The sequence below is a fragment of the Toxorhynchites rutilus genome, chromosome 3 (genome assembly GCF_029784135.1).
Source record: "Toxorhynchites rutilus septentrionalis strain SRP chromosome 3, ASM2978413v1, whole genome shotgun sequence".
Taxonomy (NCBI): Eukaryota; Metazoa; Arthropoda; class Insecta; order Diptera; family Culicidae; genus Toxorhynchites; species Toxorhynchites rutilus.
Genome location: NC_073746.1, coordinates 36,519,975 through 36,545,677, shown reverse-complemented (window position 1 = coordinate 36,545,677; position 25,703 = coordinate 36,519,975). Strand labels below are relative to the sequence as shown.

The window sequence follows — 25,703 nt, the reverse complement described above, 5'->3', positions numbered from 1 at the left end:
GATATTATTTCCACCATGGTTCCCATTTCCAGCACTGTGCGCCCCGTCGATCATACACACCGTTTGTCACGACGTCTCTAAATTATAATTTTCACTTCATCAATCGCTTATTCCTGTGTACCGTGCCGTGACGTGAAATTGTCCCACACCCCATGACGCTGACGCTTGCCGTCCGAAGCCGAAAGCCGGTTTTTGTGTTGGTGAGCAGCAAAGTGGCGGAATCATTCCCAACCAACCAACCATTCCCGTCCAGATCATATCGGTGTCATTCTTGGCACCCAGCTCATTGCGCTAGTGCTTAGATGGCGTGCAATTGATCTGCGTTCAGCATTCGGGTGCGAACACTTCCGGAAACCAGTCCACTGTGTCCTTCGTATGGATTTGCGGTGGAGCAAACAATTCTCTCCGTTTCTGTTTTCTTCCCGGTTTCCTGTCGAACTAATTTCTCTCGGTGCGGATACTTTATTCTAAATATACCGAATGGTTCATAAGGGTTCGATTGAAAAGCACTGCGGTTTCAGCATTTGGTTGAAATTGATCGTGGAGTCTGGTTTATGTAATAAGTATTGATTTTCGATCGAAACATCCCGTGCGAGCAAGTCCGCGTTAGTTCGAAAGTTCACGTCTTTGGATCCGAATAACGGTTTCGGACGATCAAACTCCGTGCAATCCGTGAAAACAACCGTGGTCAGTTAAGTGTGTGAGAGCGCGTTGCGGTGCGTGCTCGGGGAAGTGGTTGATCAGTCCAGGAAGGTAAATATGGTAGCGATTGAGTGTGAGGCGATCTTTGATATCTTATGGAGACATTCTAGTAGTTAACTGGTTTGTTTGATGGAGCTGCTCGGTTTCTCAACGAAATGTACGCTAGCATCAGCTTGAAATTTGAGCTTGCCAAAAATCACATTCAACAAATGCGATCAATCAGCTGCTCGATCCTTTCTGTAAACTGTTGATTTTTATGTGTTGTTGTTGTAATCCTCTAATGTGTGCTAATGTCAAACGGAAACTGTGTGACTAATAGTGGTCGGGTACAAGTCGACAAGAACTACACGTCTTTTTTGTTCGTTAGTTTCGTATTATTCCGTTTAAAGTATTGCTCTCCAGAGGATGAAAAGCATGTGATCAGTGAATTCAAAGGTTACTAGCCAGCATCTCAAGGTGCTCGCAAACTATATTTAGACAAAATAACAAAGAAAGGTTTGCTCGAAGAGAAATGCGATGCAATAATGCATACCCAGATTCCGATGCGATGAGTACATACCTTTTGTTTGAACTAATTACAAGATTAATATTGAGGGCTAATATTGTGAAGATGATAGTGTTATTTCATGGGTTGAATTACACATGGAAACCAGAACCTACGTACGTATTATTGGACGAATGCCAACAGCCGTCTTTCAATTTCTAGTTTTCACTTATGATACGTGCATCCAATATGCATGGCTTCTGTGCCTTTTGAGTTTGAACACATTATGAATTTGTATCTATCTCCTCAGCTTTAATCATGATACTAATTTGACCAAAATAGTTTAAAACAAATGGTAACGGCATTTTTAACCATAAAATTTTCATTAAAATGACCTAATACACATAAATTTATCATATAAAAACATAATTTCTTTTGAAAAGTTACTCAATAGGTTTCCTTGAAAATGTCAACCCGACTGAGCCAAGAATTTGTTTTGACGTAGGATTACGTCTTTCGGGAACATATTGGGGTACGAATTGAAAATCGAAAATCGAGCACATCGTGAAAATTGTCCAATTTCAAACGCTTATTGCTCAGTTATTTCATGATGGATTGATAACATTTTTGCGTCAATCGGTTTCGGCACTCCATAACAATTTTTTCTATTGAAGAAAATAATACATGTCATGAAATTAATTATCGAACAATTGAAATCTCAACCCCTATCCTTACGAAAATACCCATTTCTAATTGGTCGAAATTGACGACACATGCGGCGGGTCCCCAACAGAGACATCAAAACCAAGCTGCCTGGGGTAATTCGGCGTTACAATTACATGAAACTAGGGGAAAATTTTGTTCCTACCGAAATATCCCTAACAGAGACATCAAAACCAAGCTGCCTGGGGGTAATCGGCATTGCAAATAAATGAAAGTAGGGGGAGTTTTTGTTCCTACCGAAATGTATTCCCTAACAGAGACATCAAAACCTAGGTGCCCGAGGGAATTCGGCATTGCAAATATAGGGAAGTCGGGGCATTTTGACGTAGGACTACGTCTAACCGGAAGATATAGGGGGTGAAATGGAAATCTAGGCACTGAACAAGTAGGAAAAAATGCAAGATTTGGAACGCTTATAACTCGAGCATTTCTCAATAGATCGCAATGGTTTTTGCATCAATTGATAGGAAATATATCTACGCATCTATCATAACGAATAACATTTCATTTTTCTTGAGATTAATAATTGAATAATTGTGAAATATCAAGCATTGTCAAAATGCACTATGTGCCAATTTTTGATTGGTCCATTTTGTGCTCCTCAAATCGTACCGACCAAAACGGGCAACCAGAGCAGCAGCGAAATAGATTGGAAAGGAAAAAAATGAACGAAACATTGGTCGCAGTCTCACACATGCGTAATTTTCGAGCCAGCCAGTCAGCTTAAAAATCCCCGCTCCGCTGCCGTAACGATCATTCTCATTCAAACCGTACACCACATCGGTTCGCATCACAACACATCAACAAACCAACCCAAGCAGCCATGTCTGGACATGGTAAAGGAGGAAAAGTAAAGGGAAAGGCAAAATCCCGCTCGAACCGTGTTGATCTGGAGTTCCCCGCAAGGGTAGCTAGGACGAGCGCGTTAGTACCAGTGCACCAGTCCACCTAGCCGGCGTTATATAGTTTCGGCCGCCGAAGTGATCGAGTTAGCTGGCAAAGCTGCTCGCGACGATAAGAAAACCCGCATTCGGAACAGAACACATTCGGTTCGGTGGACATCATGACAACAACAGGCAGTTGCAACGAGTGGCGAGTGGCAAACGCAATCGCAAAACGGCAGCTGGTAGCAGAAGAAAAAAGTTTGATCTTTATACAAACTGCTTTGGTGGCAAATCCAGAACAAGGCGGCATCGAGGGCGTTCGAAATGGTTTTTTTCAAAACCACGAGTACTAAGTTTTCTAAATTGGAACCATTCCATAAAACAAGGCGCTTTTCAGGGCCATTAAACCTCCCAAAAAAGAGTTTAGGAAATACAGTTCAATGCTTTCTAAAACATTATCCAAAATAATAATAAAACACATATTGATTTTTTCATAATTTGTTTGCCAGGATCTGATGAGTATGTGAATTTGGCAGTTGTTCTGAGCTTATTGACGATTGGGGACTTTCCTGATTATTCAATTTTCACCAATTCTTAAATTGTTTCCAGGTTGAAAGTACAATAATTTACAATTAGTTCGACATTCAGCTAATTGGACGGACATGTAATGCGACTTATTTAGTTGGACATTTTTGTAAACATAGAGATCCAAATTATGACCCCACATTGAAAGTCGACACTGTACCACTGTCATCGCAAATGTTCAATTACAGGTTAAAATCGCCTCCAATGCGACACTGAGTGGCGCTTCGGCACGTCGCATTGAATGTAATTTACTATACAACATGTCACAAAGCTGGATGGGAAGAAATTTTCCAACTGTGAAAGCTGTGGCGAGTGGCAACAAATCGCTAAACAGAAAGGTTTAGCCGAACAAGATGGGGATATCGAGTGATAACAAAACAATAAACTCTTTAGATTGAAGATAATTTTGTGATCCTGAAAAGGACCCTTTTTAGCCAGCATCCAACGAGCGAACAAATCGTAATGAATGTATTTTTTTGCCATCGCTCCCTTTTAACGCTCATTCGTTCGTCTCATTGGACTCGCCCCTCTGGCTGAGTCTGCCGATTTGTCTCTATCCTGTGAGTGTGTACCGCTAGAGTATAAAACACGCGGACCCCAAAAAAATATCTTATTTTCTTTCAAACCGTAAACCCGTGTGGTTGTACGGCATCGGCATCGTGGACGTAACAAAGGAGGACAAGTTAAGGGAAAGGCAAAGTCCCACTCGAACCGTGCAAGTGTGCAGTTCCCCGTAGGTGTATCCGCCAATTGCTCAGCAAGGGTAGCTAGGCCGAGCGCGTTAGTACCAGTGCACCAGTCCACCTAGCCGGCGTTATATAGTTTCGGCCGCCGAAGTGATCGAGTTGGCAAGTAAAGCTGCTCGCGACGATAAGAAAAACCGCATTCGGAACAGAACACATTCGGTTCGGTGGACATCAAGACAACAGGCAGTTGCAGCGAGTGGCGAGTGGCAAATGCAATCGCAAAACGGCATCAGGTAGCAGAAGGAAGGAAGGTAGGTCTTGTATTATAGAGACTTTAAACTTTTGCAGTTCATTCGTCTCCAGCCTTGAGAAAGGCCCTTTGAAAACTCTACTCTACTTTTACTCCAGCGCTAGCACCTCCACCCTCTTGCCTTGAGAAAGGCACTCGATCCCTCGCCGTCCAGCTCGTCCAGCAACGATGCTGTCCAGTCGGTGTCCACACAAAGAATTCTAGGTAGCAGAAGAAAAAAGTTTGTTCTTTATACAAACTGCTTTGGTGGAAAATCCAGAACAAGGCGGCGTCGAGGGCGTTCGAAATGGTTTTTTTCAAAACCACGAGTACTAAGTTTTCTAAACTGGAACCATTCCATAAAACAAGGCGCTTTCAGGGCCATTAAACCTTCCAAAAAAGAGTTTAGGAAATACAGTTCAATGCTTTCTAAAACAATATCCAAAATAATAATAAAACACAATTGATTTTTACATAATTTGTTTGCCAGGATATGATGAGTATGTGAATTTGGCAGTTGTCTGAGCTTATTGATTTTCACCAATTTTTAAATTGCTTCTAGATTGAAAGTACAGTAATTTACACTTATCTCGACATTTAGCTAATTGGACGGACCTGTAATGCGACATATTTAGTTGGACATTTTTGTAAACATAGAGTTCGGGGTCCAAATTATGACCCGACATTGAAAGTTGACACTGTACCACTGTTATCGCAAATGTTCAATTACAGGTTAAAATTACCTTCAATCCGATACTGAGTGGTGGTAATGCGACGTGCCATTGAATGTAATTCACTGTAAAATATGTCACAAGCTGGATGGGAAGCAATTTTCCAACTGTGAAAGCTGTGGCGAGTGGCAAACGCAATCGCTAAACAGAAAGGTTTAGCCGAACAAGATGGGGATATCGAGTGATAACGAAACAATAAACTCTTTAGATTGAAGATAATTTTGTGATCCCCTTTTTAGCCTGCATGTGAATCCAACGAGCGAACAAATCGTAATGAATGTATTTTTTTTGCCATCGCTCCCTTTTAACGCTCATTCGTTCGTCTCGTTGGACTCGCCCCTCTGGCTGAGTCTGCCGATTTGTCTCTATCCTGTGAGTGTGTACCGCTAGAGTATAAAACACGCGGACCCCAAAAAAATATCTTATTTTCTTTCAAACCGTAAACCCGTGTGGTTGTACGGCATCGGCATCGTGGACGTAACAAAGGAGGACAAGTTAAGGGAAAGGCAAAGTCTCACTCGAACCGTGCAGGTCTCCAGTTCCCTGTTGGTCGCATTCACTGATTGCTCCGCAAGGGTAACTAGGCCGAACGGATTGGTGCCGGAGCACCAGTATACCTAACAGCGATTATAGAGTTTCGGCCGTCGGATTGCTCAAGTTGGCTTGCAAAGCTGCTCACGACAATCAGAAAACCCGCATCAAGAACAGAGCAGCTTCGGTTCGGCGCTCATCAAGGCAACAATTAGTTTCAGTGAGTGGCAAAGTGTTTCTCCGGCACGTCGCATTAAATGTAATTTACTGAACAATATGTCACAAGCTGGATGGGAAGAAATTTTCCAACTGTGAAAGCTGTGGCGAGTGGCAAACGCAATAGCTAAACAGGAAGGTTTAACCGAACAAGATGGGAATATCGAGTGATAACAAAAACACAACACCAAAGGTTCTTTTCAGAACCATCAACATACTCATAAAGAGTAAATAGTAAACTAATCCATTTTCAGGTAGATAGGTAGGTATTCACGTAGGAGAAGAAAATAAAACAATATATTTAAAATATATATTTAACAGAAGCTGTCCCCTTTGTATAGTCCTACGTCACTCCGGTTATGTCCCCGACATTACCCACCCGTCTTTTTATATTGCAAGTAAGGTGAGTGATACGATTAATTCTAGCAAATTAAATTTAAATTTGGAACTTTCATGTTGGTTGGTTTCTTGAAATTTCATATCAATGACCGATCGTGTATTGTGAAAAATTTAGCACAAGTTTAAGTGTAAAATTGTATATGGTAGCAGTTGTGTTAAAAATGACTTGATAGATGAAACAATTTATTTCAATTTTCATAACTAAAAACCAAGGTGTGTTGCCGCTCGAGAATGAGTCGTTTGGTTTAGGCTGTCTGTCTTGTTGTGCTCATTTTCACACATGGAGAGTTTATACGGCGAGAAAAATTGTAAAAGTGAAGAAATATTATAAAAAAGTGTTTGCTCTACATATAGTATTAGATGTTGTTAGTCCAATTAAAATTTGCAATTTTCTTTTATAATGTTTACTTTCTGAGTGTTTTTTCAACCAAACACTCATAAAGTAAACATTATAAAAGAAAATTACCTTTTCCATTTCAAATATGTTTTCTCTATATTGTTTTTACTGATGAGAAAATTTGATAATTGTTTTCGGTATTGGTAATTATTTTATATTACATTGGTGAGTTTTTTTTTTCTTTATTTCATCCATACATAACAACGGGGGCATCTCGTCTAGGATCACAGAGGGCGGTTTTCGTCATATCTCGTTCCACTTCGGTATCTTTTATCTGATACGCACCATCCAACGAATGTTTACCATCCTTCTGTCATCATCACTCGGTAAACACTGAACAAACAATACCCAACAACCAAACAAAACGGCCCTTTTCAGGAGGCCACCAAATAACTATCAAAGAGTCTAAGAGTGTAATTCTTCAAACATATCCAAAATCAACAGAGAGCCTAGCGGAATCCTACGTTAACTATGCGGTCGTGTCTCGTACACAACCCTCCTGTGTCTTTTTCTTACAAATAAAATTTCGGAGGAGCTTACTCCTTTTTAGTTTGCCTAAGATTATCTCATTTACCGGTAGTTTGATTCGAGATTTCGTTCTCCGAGTGGATGCTTATGTCTCATCAATAACAACTATCCCATCCATGATAATCGCTAGGAAACCAAGTTTCGCTTTAAACTCGTTTAAAACGTTTAAAACTATTCGACTGTTTGTTGTTTCATTGTTTTACTAAACATTTTCCGATTATTGTTTCAAACAAATATTCATGCTACACGGATAAATGCATGGATGGGAAAGACACCACACTCAACATTCATGTAGAATCATAATGGAGGAAATTTCATTCAATTGTTGTCTGGGTCATTCTGTTGTAGATAGGCTGCAAGCTTCACGATCAACTCTATTGGATGGCCTAAATACCTCTTTGATCATTTCAATTTCATCACCGTCGCATATAATCCACTACAAGATTCAAAATCACCTAGGTTTGTGTAACATTCACCCAAAACGCGTTTACCCGAAGTACATTCACTCGAATGAAACAAATACCGGAATGCAGCATATACCAAAATGAACATTTACTCGAATGCGACATTTACCCGAATGGAAAAGGAAAAATTCTGACAAATCAGATTATGAGTTGTGTTAAAACTCTTGTGAATAAATGAGAATCAATCAATACAACATAAGAGAGCAACAAAAATATACAGTAAAATGACAAATTTAAAAAAAGAAATTTGAAAATAATGGGGTAGACTTCGTTTTTTACAAATAAGTGTAGGCACAATTAACATGTCTTCTTCTTTCCTTGCCGTATGGGTAATCATTTAAAAGATCATTTAGAAATGAACACGGGTTTTGGAATATATTTAAGGTAATTTTAACATAAAAAAAGCATAAATGTCTTGAAAATGTGAACAGAATTGATAAGAAGATAAATGGTACTTACGTATTGACGCCACCACGTCGCAATTAGTATTATGAATTCATTTTTTCATAATGAAATTTATTCAACGGACAATGTAATTAGAGCGTAGTTCCTATCTAACGACGATAAGGAACTGAGGCGCTCCCAAGCCGCCGAGGTGACGCATCCCGGGTCGCCGATCTACCGTCGGTAGCGGTGGTCCTCGCAAGAAAATCTGTGTTTCACCTTTTGCCTGGTTAGTTTGAAACATAAGAAAAGATCCTTTAGTTGGGCCCGACCGAGCGTCGGATGACATATGTTTGCCTGGTGCATTACGTTTGCCAGGTTAATTTTAGCTTTAAAATACATTCTGAAAATATATAAAGGGAATTTGTGATTTTAAAGAAAATGCTTTACATGTTTATGTTTTTACATGCTTTATTTATCATCTAAATTTCCATAATCGGCGGCTTGAGGCCGCCTCGTTTCCTAATCCTCGTCTGGTAGGAACATCGTCCCCATTACAATGACCTCAGAATAAATTTCATTGTGGAAGAAATAAATTTATAATAGAAAATGCGCTGCGGTGGCGTTAATACGTGCGTATAAAAAATAAATATTCTATAAAATGTTTCTTAAACATGAGCTGTTCTTTCGCGTTAATTTTTTCGTTCTAAATATTTGAGATGGATTCAACAAGCATAAACATCTTAATTCAATAATTACAGAAAATCAGTTTGCAAAAATTATCCTCGAACCTAATTTAAAAGGTTTAACGTTGATAGCAATTTTGTTGGGAAGATTGTTGTCCAATCATAGCGTGTTCAATGCAGGTCACTATCATGTAGGATATAATATGTCAAAAAAAAATGAAGAGCTATACTCACGCATAGTAGTTCGCGATATCTTATCAAGAAGCTACACTTCCCCAAATCCACTTGTCCATTCTTCTTTCCCTTCCTCGTAAATTAGCAGCGCCCGTTTGAATCAGCTCACTCCAAAATCTGCACAAATTTCCTAAGGCTCACGATTAAAAGATATGTAATCGGCATCACCTGGCGATATAATTGTGTTTTGAAATATAAAAGTTTTGAAAAAAATTCAAATTTTGAGTAAAATTTTTTAACAGCGCATTCGAAATGTTATTTTTCCTAAATAGTTAATTACGCCTTGAAAATTTGTTGAGAATAAGGAGATAAAAATAAAAAAAAATAATGAAAAATAAAAATAAAATAATGACTTATCTAGAAATGCACCTCAGCAACAGACGAATCCCTAAGAAAATCAATCGATCACTGTCTGTTGCTGGAGTGCATTTCTATTTTTTTTTTATTTAAATCGTTTATTTTTACAGGCTCAGTTACATAGGTTTAAAGGAGCCGAACTCCTTACTGTATTGTTACTAGTATATATACATTTTTCCTTAATTCTAATGTTAATAATATAGGAAACCGATTACTCGCGGTCAACTCGAGTTTAGAAGGGTGACATATTTTCTTCAGGAAAAGGAGGGGATATGAGGATATATTGACAATGATCACACTCACACTCTCAATCACACTCTCATTCACGCTCATCACACTCAATTCTTAAACCTATCTTATATCTAATATGTATTTACATTTCATCTTATTCTTAAGAAGTGATCCGATCTCTCACAAAGGAAAAGGAAAAGGAAAAACTAAGGGTATAAGGACAATCACACACGAAGATCGATAGCTTTAAGGAATACATATATTTGGGACATGTAATCAAGGTCTAACCGAGCCAACACGTCTCTCACCGGCACCATGGGCTGCCTTCCGCGGGCCCGAAGGGTGACTACTAAATTCGATCTGGCGACAAGATACAGCTCGCACGACCAAACAACGTGCTCGATGTCGTGGTAACCTTGGCCACAAACACAAAGATTGTTGTCGGCAAGATTAATACGAAAGAGTAGCGCATCTAACGAACAGTGATTGGACATGAGTCGGGAGAAGGTGCGAATAAAGTCCCGACTCAAGTCCAAACTTTTGAACCATGGTTTGAGGCTAACCTTAGGGATAATCGAGTGGAGCCACCGGCCCAATTCATCTTCGTTCCATTTGCGTTGCCAGTGAACTATGGTATTTTTGCGGACTAAAGAATAAAATTCATTGAAGGCGATTTGACGCTGATAAATATCGCCTTCAATTGCACCTACCTTTGCTAATGAGTCAGCCCTCTCATTACCCAGAATTGAGCAATGTGAAGGGACCCAGACAAAGGTAATGACATAACAGCGTCTGGATAAAGCACTCAAAATTTCTCGTATTCTCTCAAGGAAGTACGGCGAGTGCTTTTCCGGCCTCACTGAACGGATAGCTTCGACAGAGCTAAGACTATCCGTTACAATGTAATAGTGTTCAACAGGTCGTAAGGCGACGCTGTCCAGCGCCCAGTGTATCGCTGCCAATTCAGCAATATACACTGAGCAAGGATTCTGAAGACTGTGTGAGGTGCTAAAAAATTCGTTGAACACTCCAAATCCTGTGGACTCATTCATAGAGGACCTATCAGTAAAGTACATATTATCACAATTGATATCCCCATACTTTGCATCGAAGATCGTTGGAACGATCCTCGATCGAAGATAATCTGATGTTCCATGGATATCCTGCTTCATGGACAGATCAAAATGCACAGAGGAATTGATGTAGTCAGGAAAACAAACACGGTTGGGAATATACGAAGAAGGATTAACCTGCATGGAGACGAATTCATGATATGAGCTCATGAATCCAGAATGAAAATTTAGCTCGATCAGCTGCTCAAAATTTCCGATCACCAATGGGTTCATAACCTTACACCGGATGAGGAACCGAAGAGATAATAAATTGAAGCGATCTTTTAGTGGGAGTAGGCCTGCCAAAACCTCGAGACTCATGGTATGCGTTGAGGGCATACATCCCAACGCGATACGGAGACAAAGATACTGAATTCGCTCGAGTTTAATGAGGTGTGTTTTGGCAGCTGATTGAAAACAGAAACTGCCATACTCCATCACTGAGAGAATAGTTGTTCGATACAACATTATAAGATCTTCGGGGTGGGCTCCCCACCAGGTGCCGGTAATTGTACGGAGAAAGTTTATTCTTTGTTGACATTTTTTACTCAGATACCTAATATGGGCCCCCCAAGTACATTTAGAGTCGAACCAGACCCCAAGATACTTGAATGACATAGCATGAGTGATCGGTTTACCCAAAAGTTGAAGCTTTGGTTTTGCTGGTTTATGCTTCCTAGAAAAAACCACCATCTCTGTTTTCTCCGTGGAGAATTCGATCCCTAGCCCAATGGCCCAGGTTGATAAATTGTTCAAATTATCTTGTAAGGATTCTTGCAGGTCGGATTCGTTTGATCCTACGACAGACACCACTCCATCATCTGCAAGTTGTCTTAGGCTGCAATTTTGTGTAAGACAATTGTCAATGTCGCTTACGTAGAAGTTGTACAAAAGGGGGCTTAAACATGAGCCCTGGGGGAGTCCCGTGTAAGAGACCCGACTTACTGCCGAATCTCCGTGAGAAAAGTTCAAATGTTTCTCACAAAGCAAGTTATATAACATATTATTCAATAGAGGCGGCAGACCCCGAGATTGTAATTTGTCTGACAAAACTTCTATTGAAACAGAATCGAAGGCCCCCTTTATGTCCAAGAATACTGAAGCCATTTGTTTTTTTTCGGCGTAAGCCATTTGAATTTCTGAAGAAAGCAACGCAAGACAATCATTCGTCCCCTTGCCCCTGCGGAACCCATATTGTGTATCTGAGAGTAGGCCATTCGTTTCAACCCATCGATCAAGGCGAAACAAGATAATTTTCTCCAACAATTTCCGTATACAAGACAGCATTGCTATTGGGCGGTACGAATTGAAGTCGGACGCTGGTTTTCCGGGCTTTTGAATAGCTATGACTCGTACTTGTCTCCAATCATCTGGAACAATATTATGCTCCAGAAACTGATTGAATAAGTTCAACAAGCGATGTTTCGCCACATCAGGGAGATTTTTCAGCAAGTTGAACTTAATTCTATCCGATCCCGGAGCAGAATTGTTACATGAAAGGAGAGCAAGAGAGAATTCTACCATCGAAAACTCGGAGAGTGCATTTCTAGATAAGTAATTTTTTTCGCAATTTTTCTACAGTCTGCTGTTTTCCACGAGTAGAGGAAAAGGTCTGAAAAAATTTAAGTGAAATTGGTATCAATTAGTGATGAAACGAATAGTGGTTTGGCCGGATACCGGATAACTTCGAGGCCTGATAGCCGGATATCCGGCAATCGGATATTCGGCTTTTAATTTGCAAATACTAAACTGGATGACACTGCATTTGTGCATGAAGCGAAAAAAGGATTACATTTTAGAAGAAATAAACACATTTCTACATAGAAATAATGAACTATGAATAAATTTCCCGTTTCCGTGGATATCCTTTAACACTTTCGTCGCCCAGAGCGATTCGGTCGAGTTTCTTGCGGGGCCCAAATTCAACTGACGGTGTGCTAGAGGAATAAGCGGGCAACGATAATAATGGATTCGGGTTCGATTCAGGACTACTTCAGGAAAGCTTTTGGAAATAATGATTCTGCCAATTTTACAGTGTTGCCAGTAATCATAAAAAAAGGAAATTAAACAGAACGTACTTGCTCCTATACACTATATTCGAAGACGATGAATAACTACAATTTTATTGTAGACTATGGAATATTCTGTTCAATCAATTGCGAAGATTCTGTGAGTATATCATACCAAGAACATATGTCACTTTTCTTAGAAAATAATCGTCATAAACTATATCACATTTGGCAACTCCGACTTTTCACGTGATTCGTTTTCATTGTCCTTTGCGCTTGGTAGATAAAAAGCTGAAAGAAGAAGCAAGTTGCAAGTTTTATTCTGAGAATGAGAATAATAATTGCGCAACTCGGATAGGTATCTGTTTATTCCAAAAAATCTAAAAAGACGCACATGTGTTTTTTTCATCCTCAAAATGTTCACCGGACGGCGTAATAGTAAATCTGAAAGCGAGCGATGTGGCACAACCCTACAGATCAACATGCATACATACTAGGTCATGCTAAATAAAACCGTTTAAAAGTATAGTATAAAAACTGTATTTTTTATGTTTTTGATTTTTTGATTATTCTACATATCCCATACTTACATTTAAGTGCCTATTCTATCAAATTTCGTTTGAAAATCCTATTCAAATTGAACGAGAAAAGTGTCACCCATATCTGGGTGACGGGGCGTTCAAAGTGTTAATAGAGATTCAAGTTTTCTGCAAGTAATCTTCAAAAGGGTTTCTTTTCTGATAAGGCTTCAACTACTTAGGAGAAGATCAGAATTGCTTAATTGCAACCTTTTCAGACCCGAGGATCAAGTCAGACTACTTAGGAGTTCTTGAAACGTAAACAGTCTTGCTGGCGATGTTATTGGAGTATATAGAATATCTTGCGACGAATCTTCTGAGAGTAACAGCTCATCGTCGTCTTCAAGACCTGTAAATGGAACAAAAGAGACTAAACTGAATCAAACCTTATATACGAAACTCACGACACGCTTTTTAGGACTTTCAGGACGAAGTGGCAAATGAAAATAAGAGTCGCGTTCTGGAAAAAAAAATCCTGTTGCTAACGATCGACGAATCGACGAAATGTGCATCATGTTTGCGATCGATTCTAAGTTTGGTGGTCATTAAAATCGAGACAGTCAATCGAAGGCAAGAATTGCTAGAGTTTATCTTTTAGCTCCATGCAGTAGTATTACAGCGAAGATTATTCTCTGGAGTTAACCTAGTTTTCAAAGCAAAGCGTAATCAGTTGCTATCATCAACTTCCGAAAATTTATTATTTATTCATCATAATAATATCCACTGGGTGATTTTGAGTACTGTTCATAAATTAATGTTATGAATAAATAGGAATTAAATTTAAAAAAATCTGGCATTTAGGTAATCAAACCTTATTTTTAATTGTGCATAAATGGTTTTGGTATGCTACGCTAGCTAGCTTATTTTGTTATGATTTATGTTGTTTTTTTTATCTTCACTTATTTTTTGTCGGCCTATTTCCGCCACTTCAGTGCCAATCACCGACATCAGGGAGGCGACTACACCTCAACAACTCATGAGTCGGGCCAATTTCTTATACTTTCCTTCCGAAGGAAGACGTAGCCAGAATATAACCACAGCCTTGCAGACTGATGTTGCGCCAGTTTTGCCATATGGTTTGATAAACGAGGTTCTCTTCTACACTCCTGATCGTCGAACACATCAGGATATGCTGTTACCGCTGAGTTAGTAACGAAAGAGAATGTTGATGAAGAGAATCGATTGATGCAGATAAGTTTTTTTCAAAAGTTACGCGAGATATCATATTGCATTGTGTACTAGTTAAATTTTCGTGGGAACCAGACCGGGAACAAATCGGGAACTATCCCGACTATACACGATCTCGCATATAAACATCTGGTACGGTATCAGTGAGAATGGGGGTCTTCGTAGCCACTTGGTTGCGCGTTCCCTTACTAAGCGATCGATCATGAGTTCAAACTCATGGTCAATTCTTTGTGAATAACGGCGTCCATGCAACAATATTCAGCGATGGAGATCAATCCACGGTGGAACGAAGATCGATTCATCCATACAACTGCTCTGCTCTGAAAGAAACATCGGGTTGTTGTGCTATAAATAACACTACAATGATCATATCAACTGTCTCCGCTGTCCGGTCTGCTGAACAATGGAAAAACAGAAAGAATACTCTTACGCCTAAATGGCTACTACTGTGTAATTAACCATAATGTAATGGAACATAAAAAAATACTCTTACTCTTACTACTGTGTAATTTACAATTTATAGAACCACAAACATGTACATGTACAAGATTGAAACTCGGCTCTGTTACAGTTAAAATGCTAATGAGCCTAAATAAATAAACAAATAGGATAAAATAAATCAATGAGATTGCATTTCTCGGAATGGATTTATGTTCCCTTTCACTGTCAGTTAGTTGAAAGTTGGAAATGTAAATAATTTGGGTGTTCATTCTCAGTGTCAAAGAATGATTGTGGGAAACAGTGCAAATTTTTTTTTCAATGAGAGGGAGTGTCGATTTCATGCACTTGAATTCGGTTCATTTGCCATGAACTGCAAATGGTTTTTGATTAGATACGACGCTGTCTCAATGTCCTGCGCTGTCAGTGAATTGGTTTTGAGATTTACCCTGCCTAACACTATTGACATGTAGTTGTCGATCCACAAGGTTATAGAGAAGCAACCATATCCATTATGGGAGGGCGAAAATCTGGAGGGCTGCTATGGATGACGAGTTCCGTTCCGTGTGATGAAAAATGATACCTGGGTCTTACCTATAATCTCTTATGTGTTGGATTCTCGAAATAATATGCATTCGATGCTATTCTGAAGCAGTTATCTTGAATTGATAGCAGAAATATTCAAGCTGGCCACGAATCGTACGTTTTACCGACAAAGACTGACACTCCACAAAACTATACCAAAGTTAAGGCTAATTAAGTATCCGGAATCACAAAACCAGTTGTATCTCGGTATTGGTACAACATTTTTGTCGTAATGCTTATAATTTATGGTTCTTTTCAGACAAAAATATTGAAAAAAAAGTTGATGGGTCTGAGCCTAGGGGCACTGACGGGATCTTGACATAGGACTGAGATTGTGTGTAGTAATTGCATTTGAATTGACTTTTTTCATAAAAATCTCTTTCGATACATTAAATGGAAGCCCTTAAAAAAAAGGTTTTTGTATGCACGTGTATCCTTCAAACGGGTTAGATGAGATAACGTGGTACAATCCGGAACTACATTCTGTTCAGAAATGTGCACAAAAATACCATTAAAGCCATTACTACCCTTTTCTTCTGTTTATTCAATTATGCAGAAGAAGACAAGGAGTCATCATTTATCCTTTTTATACACAAGTCTAAATTTTTTAGATTAACATAAATATAAGCCTGAGTCAAATAGTTTTTCTCCTTCGTGGCCACGTTGTCTAGAACATTATTTCTAGGGGGCTGTAATAACTTTATAACCAGGTGATGTATATTGAGTATCCAATGGCCATGAGTGCTCTCTTGAGAAGTTCATGTGAACTGATCTCATTGGTTGCTAAGTTCTGCTTATGTATAGGAAAGGGAAAGGACAATGGGCAAGTGCATACGAGGAAGTGAAGCGGGCTTCTAAGGAAGACATGTATATATTAAGATAATGACTACTCAAGTGTGCGATATACGTGAGTATCCCCTTTCGAACCTTCAAATCAGCAGCCAGTTACATTCTTTATTTGCATTTTTTAAATTACCAAACAAAACCGATATCATAATATCCTGGACCAACTTTACATGAATTATTAGTAGCGAGACCCACACGATAAAATCGTGAATTAAGCACGAATTGATTGGACAACATACAATACAACAACTGATAAATGCCTATTACCGGCAAATGGAAAATAATTCATAATACGCATCGATTAACATTATGAACTAACGCCCGAATGTAGGCAAAAAGATTGTTCGTTTCGTCAGGGAGGAAAGTGAGTGGTTAGTGCAATCGTAAAAACATACCCATTTTTATAGTCAAATTGTTTAACTTCTTTACTAAATTTTCTGTTTTCGTTTCAAGTAAAAAAATTGCTGGATAAATTTCCTGTCTAATGGTATACAACACAACATATGTCGCAATAACGATTTTGAGTAATATGCGTTTGAAAAAAAATAATGAATCGCTACATTTTTCGTAGAGTTACCCCCCTATATAGAAATCAAAGACATAGTCCTATGTCAAAATATTCCATTACAATTTTGTTGAATTTTTGTACTGCCATCGAAGTATGGACTTTCTGTTGGACAACCTCAGTGGCCATTTTATTCCACGATTTCTTCATGTTTGCAGCATCCCGAGTCACTTTGCAAGCCTTCTTCTATTTCTGTTTGACAATTGGTCGGTGTTAAGTCAGACCGGGTCATGTGACATTTTTATGATTTCGAGAAAAACGAGCTTGAAGTTCAGTGCTCTGCAGTTTTCAAAGCATTTAATTTTTTCGTTCAATATTGTTCTCAGAAATGTTAGCTACTCTCTGGCAATACTTTGACGTATGTTAATTGTAAAAAAACATCGAGTATCATGCCAAAAAAGGCTCTTATTTGGATGCCTATACGTACATGGTCCACTCTGACTGAACCATTACAGGCATGAATATGAATGAATATGAATATGATATTACAGGCATGAATATGATTACACGGAAAATATGTTAAAGCATAAACTTCCCATTTTCAATCTTCTTTGACAATATTCGTTTATAGCAGGGTTTCTCAAAGTGGTCGATATCGGTTTTCCATGGGTCGACACAAACGAAAATTGATTTTGGGGGTCGACGAGATCTGAAAATCGACCCTTAGAAAAAAACAAAATTATTTATTTGAAATATTCATGACGTTGCATAAGTTGTGTTACGTGAACCACCTTGTTGTACGAATGACTAAGATTTTAGTAGAAACTATTATTACTGTCCATTTTAAAAACTCAACAAGACGATGGGCGTGCGCAAAACGGAAAGAAAAAAGTAGGGGAAGACGGAGTAACACCGCCCGGCGGGGTAATATAGACCACTTCTAGTTTTATAAGAAATCCTCAGTATTTTAGCAAATATGCTACGCAAGAAGCATTAATAGCATATTTTTATCAGTTCGAAACACCTTGCAACACTTGAGCGCATGAAATATCAAAATTGTAAACAAAACAAAGTTTCGTCCATTGCGGTTGCAAGTGATCTAATTTTCAAGTTAACCAAAATAGGGATTTCTCCAGCAAAAACTGTATATTCCATTAGTTGCCAGTATCCCAGTCCTTCAGTAGATTGTTCCGGTTCTGCCTGCGTGAATAGGTATGTAAAATATAATATAAAATGCGTGTAAAATGCGAAATAATGCAAAAGGTGCTCTGGGGGGAAGACGGACCATTTTCGACGGGGTAAAAGCGCCACACGATGTGATATTGAATGATTTTCATATCAAATAAAATACCATGTTTTTGCTCGTCTCTTTACACACAAATGCCTCGAAGATATATAAAGAAGTCGTCGCGGATGCAGTGGACGTTGGATAAATATAAATATATGAATATGGCTAAAGCAGCAGTGGATAACGGCATGTCCATCAGGACAGCATCAGTCAGTTTTGGAATTCCTAGAACCACCAACAAATCAAAGGCAACAAATCACCAACGATGAAGCTCGGATCCGTTGATCCAGTTTTTACCACTACTCAGGAACAAGAACTGGTGAAGCATTTACTGCAGCTGTAGAATCGATTCTACGCCACCACAATGCGAGATGTCAAGGAACTGGCATCCGAGCTGGCTAAACGAAACAACATATCGAATCGGAACTATAAATACCAACTTCGGGGTCATTCAGACTTCACGTGAACATATTTTGAAAGATTTTAGACCCACGTAGATAATCGTCCTTATAGATTCCGAAAATTTGGTAAATTATAATATTTTTAAAACTCTGCACGTGGAATATGGATGGTCTTTCCATAATTTTGTGTGTAGTTTATGAACAACCCTAAATATTTAGTACCTTAGACAACACTGTTCCTGTTATTTTAACTAAACTGTTTGAAAAAAGCATCGCTCCGTCTTACCCCGTCATGGTCCGTTTTACCCCGTCATGGTCCGTTTTACCCCGCGGGTGGTCCTTCTTACCCCGCTAGCAAAATATTTTTTTTTATCATTTCAAAATCTAATGAAAAAACGCCAAAAGCTTTATATTAGGCTGTCAAAAAAGTCCGTTTCATCGCCAGTCACCATTCGCTTCAGAAACGGGTCGATTTTGTTGCGATTCAGCAGCGATTCACATGCGTCGATACGGTCAAAAATGTTTTTTTGCGTCAACGTGTGTGGCACCCATACATCGAGCTTCTTTGTGAATCCAAGCTTCTTCAAATGGTTAATAACGGTTTGATGACTTATTCCCAGCTCTTGGCCGATGCTACGGCTGCTACTATGCCGGTCTTTCTCGGCTAATTCAGCGATTTTGTCGCAATTTTCGACGACAGACCTTCCGGAGCGTGGCGCATCTTCGACGACCTCTACACCAAAACGATAACGTTGAAACCATCGTTGTGCGGTGGAAATGGAAACTGTATCGGGTCCATAAACTGCACAAATTTTATTGGCAGCTTGAGATGCATTTTTGCCTTTGTCATAGTGGTACTGTAAAATATGTCGGATTTTCTCTTTATTTTGCTCCATATTTGCGACACCATAACTAACGAACGACTTAACCAAACAAAACACTGTCAAGGACTATATTATAGCGCGCAAAAATACCTTTCTAACAAGCTATAGTGTGACTCGATACAATGAATACAACTAGAACTACGCGCTTACAACGACACCTCGCGGAAATACCGCAGGACTTTTTTGACAGCCTGATACAATCAACAGTTACACATTTTTAGTAGTAGATTATTTACTTTAACAAACTAATATTGAACCGTCTTTTGATATTTTTGTAGTTGCGGATATATTGGTTTGCGATTTGAATGTGTTCATAGTTCATGAGTAATTTGTATTAATAATTATTAATTACACTTGACATTTACTAAATTTTATGTCTATTTATTTTGTTGAATATAATAAGAAAATAATTATTTTTCTGTATGATAGTGACTTAACACGTTTGGCTGGTTTGTCACATTACTTCCATTTTTTTGAAGAATGACGGAAGTGAGAATTGAGCTCGTGATCTTTTGCGAAAGAGGTACGGAGAAAAAATGAGAAAAGAAATGAGAAAATAATGTCAAGTTTACTAATTTAACTAACTGCAATGTTTTTAAATTGATAATTATTCAGTAAGAAAAAAAAACTAGAACCCTAGTTTGAGAACCCCTGGTCTATAGGATCGTAAAATTCGAATTCATTGTCATCGCTACAGTCTAAATCGCACTCTGGAATAGTACATTTTGCGAACATTCACACTGAAGACCTGCATTATTCACTGATTTGTTCAGTCAATGTGGACCAAGTTTATTTTTTAATATACTCAGAATTGCACATTTTACACTAACGGGTTCAAGCACGTTTCAACAAGGTACCTCTTAGCTTCAAGAAAAAGTTTTGTTGGTTTGAATTCGGCGCTTGTAAATTGTTTAAATTCAATATACAAAAAATTTACACATAGTCCACTCTGTCTGCACATGGTACATGATCCGTTCTGACTGCATACTATGAGGGGTTTTCGTTGATCAATCATAACAATTTCGATCAATTATTCTTGCTGTATGCGTGATTTTCTAAATCTGATAAATGTAGTATGTAAGTTACATAATGCCTAATCAAATGTAATCAATCATTCAAAATTTTCAATTTTGCGACTTGGTCCCCTCTGACTTAACACCGATCAATTGCCCAATATTTCAGATACGCCTACTACGACCGCTGCTATAAAATTAAGAGTGTTTCAGGATTCTAATTGAAACAAACCCTATTGTGTGAAATTTATTTTATTGAGAGTGATGTCAAAATCATTTTCAGATGACATAACATGGTAATGGCGTCATTTAACAGAGAACAAATTTCGGCTTCGAACATTGCACACCTGGCATGGCGATGTTTTAACTCTCTCTAAATTACTCGTTAGTATGCTGACATTTACGACTGCCTTCATCGCCGAAAAAATCACTCCTCAACTCTTGTCAATGCAAACCATTTCTGGAAATTATTACTGCAAATATTGATCGTAAAAGATGGTTAGAAAAAATATCAATAAAAAGACATTTCTCAACTTAACGATAATCAGTGGAAAGAAGAACGCCAACATCAGTGTATGGTTGGGTTTCAATAAACTAAACAAATTGTTACTCAGAGTCCCTAGGTATATAAACATACCAAATGTATTACTTATTACAAATTGTATCCACGGTGGAGATTCTTGCAAGTAAATAGTACTCTCACTCTTAAGCGAATGCGCAGCTGTCGGTTATTTAATGATATCTCCCGTCGTCTCAGGTTTCCCCCTCGGTGCGCGGTGGTGCGTTTTGAGCCGGAAGCCTTCACGGACCTGTCGCATTTGTTTTAAAATCGAACGCTAGCATCTGCAACCCGAAAATATCATACTCCGCAACCAACCTGTCTGTCGGCGCGAAGTGGGGAACCATTAGCGCGCAAAACAACTAATGTTCTCGATGGCTCGAGACTTAAAAATCAATGACAGTTGTTTATCTACGATCCGCACGAATTCGGTATTTTTAACGAATTCTCGCAATTCCTGTCCATTCGGATGCGGTGGAAAAACCACACCCGTTGGAGAAATAAAAACGAAAGCACACATTTCTCTTATATACAAGATCGCAGCATTTCTTGTACTATATAGCGGAAAATATTATTATTTTTAGACGAAATTATCTTTTTCCATCCGACTGTCAGTATTGATCGTACTTTTCACTGGAAAACATCTCCCAGCTCTGAGTCGGGAAGCACCAGCATCAGCTAATGTAAGTAAATTATAAGCGCTGCTTTGTATATTGCATCTATTTTCCGTTGTCCAGTTTGATTTCACGCTGCACTTGTTTTCGAATAACATTTCCTTTTCGATTTCCTTCTAGCTGTTTTGTTTGTTCACTGTAAGCACCGTGAAGTGACACTTTGTTCAGGATGAGTGAAACTAAGAACCTGATGACGACATTCTCGATCCTGATCGTCCTGCTGCTACTGCTCTACGTCATATACGAGGTGTTCTACTAAGCGCAATCCTCGACACAATGGGAGAAAGTGAGAGTGAGTGGGACATTGAGAGCAAGGTTATCGAGCGAGTACAGGAAATGACGCAAAGAACTCACCGCACCTGCTTCGGCACAGTTTGGAGACATCTAAGCACTGTACCACCAATTACACCTAACAACCACTGTTTTAAGAATGCACGTAGATATTAGGATTCCAGCTTAAGCTTCGTTTTGCTCTGCACGAAAAGTGCACACATTACATCCCGCCACCCCATGATCACTGCACCGCCAGCCAACCAACCAATCAACCAGCCAACAAATCATCATCGACAGATGTCAACGAGAAGCGATTAATTCATCATGAGTAAGTATCGTAATTTGTCATTACAAACATTCCTTGAGAAAGAACAGTAGTATATTTAGAATTATTAAAATGTATCAATGATGATAATTGCAATATTGGCGCGAACAAGCCCTGCTTGCGTTCCGGAGAAACGATTGGCGTCATTTTTGGAAAGACGAACCAGATGTACGTACCGCCGTATCGACGGACGGTAAATTTAGATTCGCTTCTGCGAGATCGCTCCTTCGGAAGAGACACTAAATAGCTGGCATGGAAATGTTTCCCCCTAATCATCATCGTCCGGTGCCACTACTAGTAATTTTATGGGCGCCCCCATTTCCTCGCCTTTGAACCTGGCTAACGGCAGAGGTAGAGGTATAATAGAAGAAGCATTGGTGGGAGCTGGGAAGCTGGTTGACCGCAAGGTAGTGGCGCAAATTTTGCGCATCGGTCGTTTGGTTTCGGACATATGAGAACACACGCGCGCGCCCGTTCTTCGAGTGATGATTTATGTCGGACGTATTTATATTTTTGGAGACGATTTGCATCCATATGATATGCTGACAGGAAAAAGAAATCGTTCAGATGAGAGCTGGGTAATATGCTGGAGTCAAAATCTTAAGTATGTTTGTGTATATGTTTGCTGACGATTCGAAGAATTTGTGTGGGACTTCATATAAATTGGACATTATTCGTGACCACACCATAAAAAAACCATTAATAATTTCCTGAATTCAAGTTTTTTCCAAATTGTTTACTATATTAAATTATATTTATTTATTATTATCTAACATTATCTTTTGGCAATATTAGGAATGTCAACTAATAGCAATTGGGAGTGATGAGGTATTTTTCAATGTAATCGACCCCATTATCACGGTACCACTGAAACACCACTCGGCTGTTGTGGTAACTTGTCAAATCTGGCCAAAACTTTGTGAGTCTTAATAAACTAAAGTAGATGTTTCTGCAAGCACTCTTCCCTATACATTTTGAAGTCCATTGTCTTGTTTGTCATAGGAACCTTGGTTTCCTGTACACAGCTGCAAATCCCTCGCTAAATCAAGAACTTCCTGGCAAATTTATCAGCGAAAACGAACTTAAATTTGCTGCGAACACCTCCTCTGGCGGTGGCCTTATAGAATTTCTCGTATGGGAGCTGTTAAGTTAATTTTTACGTACTTTTTTCAGTCATCAGCTGCATCCTTCGTCCTTCGTAAAAACGTTATTATAAAACTTTCTGAGACGTATCAGCCAGTCTCAAAAATAAAGAATCAGAAAAAAAATTACAGGAGGTTGTGTCCAAGATACGACCGCATTGTTGACGTAAAACTACGCTGTTATTTTATATTAATCCTTTGTTAATAACTTCGGATATTATTTTATAATGCTGCGAAATTTTAGAAATAACTGTTTAGTAGAATGGTTTGATCGCCCTGAAATGTTTTTTTTATTGTACAATCAGTTGACGACAATTGTTTAATGATTCATTGTTGCCCTCGCAGAACAATACACTAGCTGATCGTATGTCGTAATTTGTTCCATGTCATGTTTCATGCATTGAAAATTTACCTCGAACGCTAGATTGAAAGTCTCTATAATAGAGAATAAAAAAATTTCGAACGCTATTCTGGTGGCCTTTTTCGCAATTGACATAGACTCAGCTACAGTGGATTATATACTTGTTGTACCAGCACCATTATTCCACACCCCATAACTACACCAATAGAGAAACTGGTACAAATTCGGTACCCCGTGGGTAATTTGGTACCCACCCGGACTTCCGGCGGTAATAAGCACACTCTGGTGTTGAATAAAAAAAAGTGTTGTAGTAATGTAGTAACAAACATCAGATGCCAAAAACCCAAAATATCTGTGTTTTTGTAGAAAAATTTCAAGTTTTGTTGTTTTTGAAATCTCGAAAATTTTTCATGTGCGTCTTTTGAAAAATCATTTAACTACTCAGTGAGCCGATTCTAAATATTAAAGCTGATTTGGATCAAGAAATTGATGTTCTTCAACGAATTCGAGTAAGCGTATAGAGATTTTAATCACAAATTTCATAGATTTCATTCCAAAGTGAAAATTCGGTATGCATAATTTGGCACCCCAATGTAAACATAGTGTTGATGATACACTATGCTAAGTATTGCATGCCCATGCGAGACTGCCAAAAAGTCTGGGAAATCCCTAAAAATCAGGAAGGTTGGCATCTCTGCTTACGATTTCCCATTCGTTGCTCGTCGATAAGTTGCTCGTTATTGACAGCTTTGTTCGAGAAAGCACACAAATCAGCAGAACAAATGTATAGGAAAATGGAAACGCTTATAGTTTTCATGAATTTGAACCATTTACACACCAGGGGATTGTGATGTATAGAATATCAAACAAATCTTAGGTAATTTCCGATTCGTTTGGTATGTAAATCACCTAAATCCGTTCGCGGAAAATTGTTATCAACGTTAATTTTATTTCATGAAAACGTGACCTGTTTGTCGATTTGGCACCCTCAATGAAAGGCAATGAAAGTTGTTATACAACTTTCGACCGCCTCTTTTGGTCACCAAATTTTGCTTCAGTGTCCTTCTCGTTCTAACTTTCTCGCAGAGATGGTTTTTGTGTGGCGATGTCGTAGTTTGAGAGTACCGAGTTTACCTCAATTGCTCTCAATGCCTTCAACCTCAGCTTCCGATCGTAAGTTCCACTACGATGGGTCCTCTGATCCAGCCTGGGAACAGTTGTACGTCCAAGAAAACGTTTCAGTGCATCATACACGATCGATTTAGTCACTTACATCCTTTTTCGCAAAGTTAGTACATGACCACGCCGGATGTTTAAGGTGGGTGTCAAATTCTCTCGGTTTCCATCCTGCACAACTTTTTTAAAACAAAACCAATCAACCTGAATTTTTTATATATATATGCTTTTATATATGCCATACATTACAATCCCATAGTCTGTATATGGTTTAAATTCATGAAAATGGGAAGCATTCCCATTTCTCATACATTTGTTCTTTCCATTTGTGTGCTTTCCCGAACAGAGCTGTCAATAACGAGCAACTTATCGACAAGCAACGAAGGGGACGGAGACGAATGAATTGTTAGATTTAAAGTCTCCGTAAACAAAGAAAAAGAAGAAGAAGAACGAAGGGGAAATCGTAAGATGTAAAGTCTCCGTGAACAAAGGGAAAGAAGAAGAACGAAGGGGAATATTTGCCTAGGGTATAAACAGTGGATCTCGCTGAGGCAAACTTTCATTCTTCGTGAGGAAATCGACTGAACAACATCGTTGCTGGGCGAGCTGGACGGCGAGTGATCGAATGCCTTTCTCAAGGCAATGGGGATGGAGGAGTAATATGATGCATAAAGTAAAGTTTTCCAAGGGCCGAATGAACTGAAGAAGTTTAAAGTCTCAAGCAAGGAAGGAAGGCAAACTTTCAGTCTCGTTCAGTATTCAGAGCAATGAACATCGTTTGTTCTTCCTTGTTTTGCGTCATCACATGTCTTCATTTCGGATTGAGCTGTGAACG

General features: G+C 38.8%; 1 long non-coding RNA gene across 2 annotated transcripts in view; it reads left to right on the top strand.

Moving 5' to 3' along the window:
- Positions 1 to 308: 308 nt before the first annotated feature.
- LOC129779838 (uncharacterized) overlaps positions 309 to 25,703 on the top strand; it is a 33,566-nt gene continuing 8,171 nt past the window's right edge. Inside the window, exons 1-3 of one of the 2 annotated variants that reach the window (XR_008743782.1) lie at positions 309 to 753; positions 21,502 to 21,600; positions 21,712 to 22,192. This is a non-coding gene — a long non-coding RNA (uncharacterized LOC129779838). The remainder of the gene's footprint in view (positions 754 to 21,501; positions 21,601 to 21,711; positions 22,193 to 25,703) is intronic. The other variant, XR_008743783.1, reaches the window with a different exon arrangement.